Raw genomic sequence first — 6,013 nt, 5'->3', positions numbered from 1 at the left:
CTTGTCCACACGTTTTCTAGTCGATATTTTTTGTGAACGTCATACATACGTATATATATAGTGCATACATACATAAACATTTAGTGCATAAATAAATACATATATAGCGCATACATACATACATGTATACTGTGCAATGTAAGTCATACATTCACATACGTATATACATACATACATACATATGTACGTACTAAGAAAATAATTAAACACGCGCTGGGTAGTTTAAAGGTGAGGTATCTATTGCCGACTCTAAAATTTTGGAAGCTTAGACGAAATAGCGATGACTGTACTTTGTGTTTTATTGCACAAGTATAAATACATATGTACATATGTATATGTAAATTTACATATGCATGCATATGCAGATGTATGTTCATATGTGTCGAACAAAATCATATGAATCTTTTGTGAATACCCCCCACCCCAAAATAAGATAGTTTTCAGCGAATTCGTAAGATATGCATACATATGTATATATGTATGATTGTATTGTGAATTTAAGCGCGTCAAAAAATTAATGTATGTATTGTTTTAAAAATAAAAACTACAAGTTACTATATATAAAAAAAACTACTTACAAGTATTGAAAAAGAAAAAATATGAAGGTTGTGTTTCTTTTTTCTTAATTTATGAATTTTCATAACCCTCATGGTGAGAACAAAAAGCTGAAAATGCCAGGCCTAATTGATGTAGAATTGGTAAAATAAATACCATTCAGTCACACTTCTATACGTTCTTCGATCACAAGTCACAAATCGCGAGATCCAAACCAGCGATTGAAGGTAGAAACTCCAGTTCAACTAAAGTTATCGTGTTAATTAAAGTAGTACCCTACTATCAACTTTTACTGACTTATATTTCTTTTTATGTGATTATTGCCCAAACATATTTATACTTTTTATACTCTGTACATGAAATGTACAAGAGTATATTAGGTTTGCGGGAGCTGAAAAATGTAACAGGCAGAAGGAGGCGTGGCAGACCCCACAAAGTATATATATTCTTGATCAGCGTGACAAGACGAGTCGATGTAGCCCTGTCTGTCTGTCTGTCCGTCCGTATGAACACCTGGATCTCAGAGACTATAAGAGATAGAGACACCAAATTTTTCACAAAGATGCGTTATGTGTGTATTCTATACGAGTTTGTTTTATTTTTTTGATTCCCCCCCCCCACCCACTTCCCCCCTATGGGGGTTTTCCCGATTTTCCATTCGTATAATCGCCTATATCTCGGCGACTATAAGACCTAGGCACACCAAATTTTAGTCCAAGATGACTTGTGTAAATACGCAGAAAATGTATATTTTGGAATTCCCCCCCTCTCCCCCGCAAATGCGATTTTCTCTAACTCCCGTAATTCTTGGAATTTCGAACTAAAATTTTGCAAATACCCCCAGTTAGTAATTATGTGTCCGTATGCCAAGTTTCACTATGATAGACCGATTTACCAAGAAGTTATAGCCATAAATATATTTGCTGCTGCAGCGCTGCTCAAGCGCTGCCCGCGGCTGTTGTTGATGTTGCTGTTTGGTTGACTGCGAAAATGCTTACACAGACACGGATTGAAGCGCATAGGCATACATACACTCACACAGACGCAATTGCTATGTAAATGTGCAATTATACACACTTTACGTGAGTTCGAATACCGAGAGAGGTAAAATCGATCCAATTTTTTTCTTTTTTTTTTATTTTTTATTTTCTATAATTATTGTAAACATATGTACAGAGTATTTCACAGTCGGGACACCCGGCTTTAGCTTTTTTACTTGTTAACAAGTTTATTCCCACATGCCTTATGTGAATACGTAGAAAATGTTTATTTTGGAATTTCCCTCCCTCCCTCTCCCATGCAAATCGCGATTTTCTCCCGTAGCTCTTGGAATTTCGAACGCAATTTTGCAAATGCCTTCAGTTAGTTATTATGTGTCCGTATGCCAAGTTTCACTGTGATAGACCGATTTAACAAGAAGTTATAGCCATAAATATATTTGCTGCTGCAGCGCTGCTCAAGCGCTGCCCGCGGATTTTGTTGATGTTGCTGTTTGGTTGACTGCTAACATGTTTACACAGACACGAATAGATGCGCATAGGCATACATACACTCACACAGACGCAATTGCTATGTAAATGTGCAATTTTAAACCCTTTACGTGAGTTCGAATACCGAGAAAGGTAAAATCGATCAAAATTTTTTTTTTAAGTTTCATAATTTTTTTATTTTCTATAATTATTGTAAACATATGTATGTACAGAGTATTTCAAAGTCGGGACACCCGACTTTAGCTTTTTTACTTGTTTTATACTCTGTAAATGAAATGTACAAGACTATACTAGGTTTGCGCGAGCTGAAAAATGTAACAGGCAGAAGTAGGCGTGGCAGACCCTTATGCATTATGTGAATACGCAGAAAATGTGTATTTTGGAATTTCCCTTCCTCCCCCTCTCCCATGCAAATCGTTACTCCGCAAATACCCCAGTTAGTGATTATGTGTCCGTATGCCAAGTTTCACTATGATGGACCGATTTAACAAGAAGTTATAGCCATAAATATATTTACTGTCCAAGCGCTGCCCGCAGCTGTTGTTGATGCTGATGCTTTGGTTGACTGCAAACATGCTTACTTCTTCTTCTTTTGTGGCCATTACAACCGGATGTCGTTTTTACTTCCAATTGGTCACACCAAGTCTATTAAGGTCCTGCATAGCTTGGTCTTTCCATCGCAGACACGGTCGCCCTCTTCTGCGTCGTCCACCAGCAGAGTCTGAATCGAATACTTTTTTGGCTGGAGCACTGTCATCCATGCGGACGACATGACCTAGCCAGCGCAGTCGTTGGATCTGAATGCGCTTCACTACATCAATGTCGCCGTATAGCTCATACAGCTCATAGTTCATTCGTATTCGATACTCGCCGTCAACGTTTAGGGGTCCGTAGACTCGTCTCAGGATTTTTCTCTCGAAACCTCCCAGTGTCGCCTTATCAGGTGTTGTTAATGTCCATGCTTCAGCGCCGTAAAGAAGCACAGGCAAGATAAGGGACTTGTAGAGGGTTTGCTTAGTGAGTCGAGAGTGTGATCTACTCATGAACTGTTTACTTAGCCCATAGTAGCACCGGTTGGCAAGGGTTATCCGACGGCGAATCTCCAAGCTGACGTCATTGCTGTTGTTTATGCTGGTCCCTAGGAAGACAAAATCCTCTACTACTTGAAAGTCATATCTATCTATAGAGACATTGTTTCCAATACGCCGCGTCTGTCTGCTTGTAGATAGGAAGTATTTTGTCTTGTCCATGTTTACCGCCAAACCCATGTTTTTCGATTCCCTCTCAATTTCTGTGAAAGCTCCGCTCACTGCGCGTGCGTTTGTGCCAATGATGTCAATATCGTCGGCATACGCTAGCAGCATGACACTTTTATAAAAAATAGTGCCTGCCCTATTGACATCGGTCCTTCGCCAACGGAGTTTTGGTCGTCTTCACCTGCTAATAGCTTAGAGAAATGGTCCCTGCAAAGTCTTAGTGATTCCTTCATATCTGTTACCAGATTTCCGTTTTTATCTTTGCAGAATGTTGGCCCGGGCTTGCAACCTGCGGTAAGACGCTTGTCGTAGAATTTTTTGGCATCTCTTCTGCTTCCATACATTTCTATCTCCTCTTCCTCACGCCTTTCTTGTTCCCTTTTTTTGCGTCTAAAAAGGCGTCTCTCATTCTTTCTCTTCTCCCTGTATCGCTCTATAACAGCTCGCGTCGTTGATGACTGTAGGGTTCGTTGGTACGCGGCGTTTTTCTCTACCGTTGCTCGGCGGCACTCATCATCACACCAGCAATTTCGCTTGGGGCGGTAGTAGCCTACCACCTCTCTGCTAGTGGTAGCGAGAGAGTGCGAGATATTACTCCACTGTGAGCATATTGTTTCGGGTTCGGAGGAGGTGCTTCGGCGAAGCAGATCCGAGAGTCTAGAGGTGAAGGCGTTAGCTACCGTTTGTGATTGCAGCTTACTGACGTCTAGTTTTCTTCGTGTGCCTAACTGTGCGTTATAATGCACACTAAGACGGGTGCGTGTACCTTGGCTGCTACAAGGTGGTGATCCGAATCAGTGTTGGCTCCACGGATCGTGCGAACATCTAGCACACTAGATACATGTCTTCCGTCAATCATCACATGATCGATTTGGTTTCGGGTCTGTCGATCAGGGGATAGCCAGGTCGCCTTGTGGATGTCGAGATGTTGGAATCTGGTGCTACTAATAACCATATTTCGGGCCGCCGCGAAGTCAATCAGCCTCATTCTGTTATCGGACGTGTTGACGTGTAGGCTGTGTTTTCCGACAGTTCCACGAAAGATACCTTCTCTTCCAACCTTGGCGTCGAAGTCACCAAGTACGATTTTGACATCATGTTGAGGGCAGCGCTCATATAGCGTGTTCAGGCGCTCGTAGAATATATCTTTGATGGACTCGTCTTTCTCTTCCGTCAGGGCATGGGCGCAAATAATGCTAATATAGAAATATTTTGCCTTGATGCGGATTGCTGCCAGTCGTTCATCGAACGGCGGAGACAAATTGTCGGAGTCTTTGATTCGCAGCAAATCCACATCCGAATTCGCGCTTTTCTATATGGCCGCTGTAGTAGATGTCGAAGGTAGATACTTTCGAGCATCCCTGTCCAGTCCATCGCATTTCCTGGAGTGCGGTAATGTCAGCTCTATATTTCTGTAGGACATTTACCAGCTGGATAGTGGCACCTTCCCTATGGAGGGTTCGGACATTCCAAGTGCATATCCGTATATCGTGGTCCTTAAAACGTTTGCATAGGTCGTCATCAGAGGGGGTCCGTATCCGAGGCTTTCTCAACGGTTTCATTGGTTTGGCGTTTTTTACAGTGGCTGGTGCCAAGCCCAGCGCACCAACCTCAAACCGAGGTAGCGTTCGTCGCTCATTTTAGCCATTGCACCAGCGGATGCTAGTCCAATGTTACCAGAGGTTCCCACGTGGAGGGAATGAGTCGGCTTGAGGCGCAGTCAAATAAGGATCGCGCTGGGTCCACCAGGTAGAACCAATCAGCAACTTTGCTTTACAACATACTCCTCCAGACCTCTTTTACCTCTTTTGGTATTCGAAATCACGTAAAGGGTGTATAATTGCATATTTACATAGCAATTGCGTCTATGTGAGTGTATGTATGTTTATGCGCGTCTATTCGTGTCTGTGTAAGCATGTTTGCAGTCAACCAAAGCATCAGCATCAACAACAGCTGGGGGCAGCGCTATGGCTATACCTTCCTCTTAAATCGGTGTATCATAGTGAAACTTGGCATAAGGACACATAATCACTAACTGGGGGTATTTGCGGAGTTACGATTTGCGGGGGAGAGATGGGAGGGAGGGAAATTCCAAAATACACATTTTTTGCGTATTACGGGGAAAATCAAAAAAATAAAACAAACTCGTATAGAATACACACATAACGCATCTTTGTGCAAAATTTGGTGTCTCTATCTCTTATAGTCTCTGAGATCCAGGTGTTCATACGGACGGACAGACGGACAGACAGACAGGGCTAGATCGACTCGTCTCGTCATGTTGATCAAGAATAAATATACTTTGTGGGGTCTGCCACGCCTCCTTCTGCCTGTTACATTTTTCAGCTCTCGCAAACCTAATATACTCTTGTACATTTCATGTACAGAGTATAAAAACAAGATAGAACGCTACAGTCGAGCAAGCCCGACAGTAAAATAGCCTGTACTCTCCACAAAAAAGAAAAATTTTAAAAAAAATTAAAAAACATTAAATTATTTTAAAAAAATGAATGAATTAATTAATTAATTTAATTAAATTAGAATACATGTTTATGTTCAGTTTTAACAGCATACATTTACATCACGTACCTATGCGTATTTATATGCGTGTATGTATGCAGCACAAAGTTGAACCAAAGCAGCAACAACAACAACAGCTGCGGGCAGCGCTGCCGACAGAGCTGCAGGCAGCGCATGAGCAGCGATTTTACT

The sequence above is a fragment of the Scaptodrosophila lebanonensis genome, unplaced genomic scaffold, assembly GCF_003285725.1.
Source record: "Scaptodrosophila lebanonensis strain 11010-0011.00,11010-0021.00 unplaced genomic scaffold, SlebRS2 tig00000168-arrow-arrow-pilon, whole genome shotgun sequence".
Lineage (NCBI taxonomy): Eukaryota > Metazoa > Arthropoda > Insecta > Diptera > Drosophilidae > Scaptodrosophila > Scaptodrosophila lebanonensis.
The sequence above is the reverse complement of the archived record's forward strand: the minus strand, read 5'-3'. Positions refer to the sequence as shown.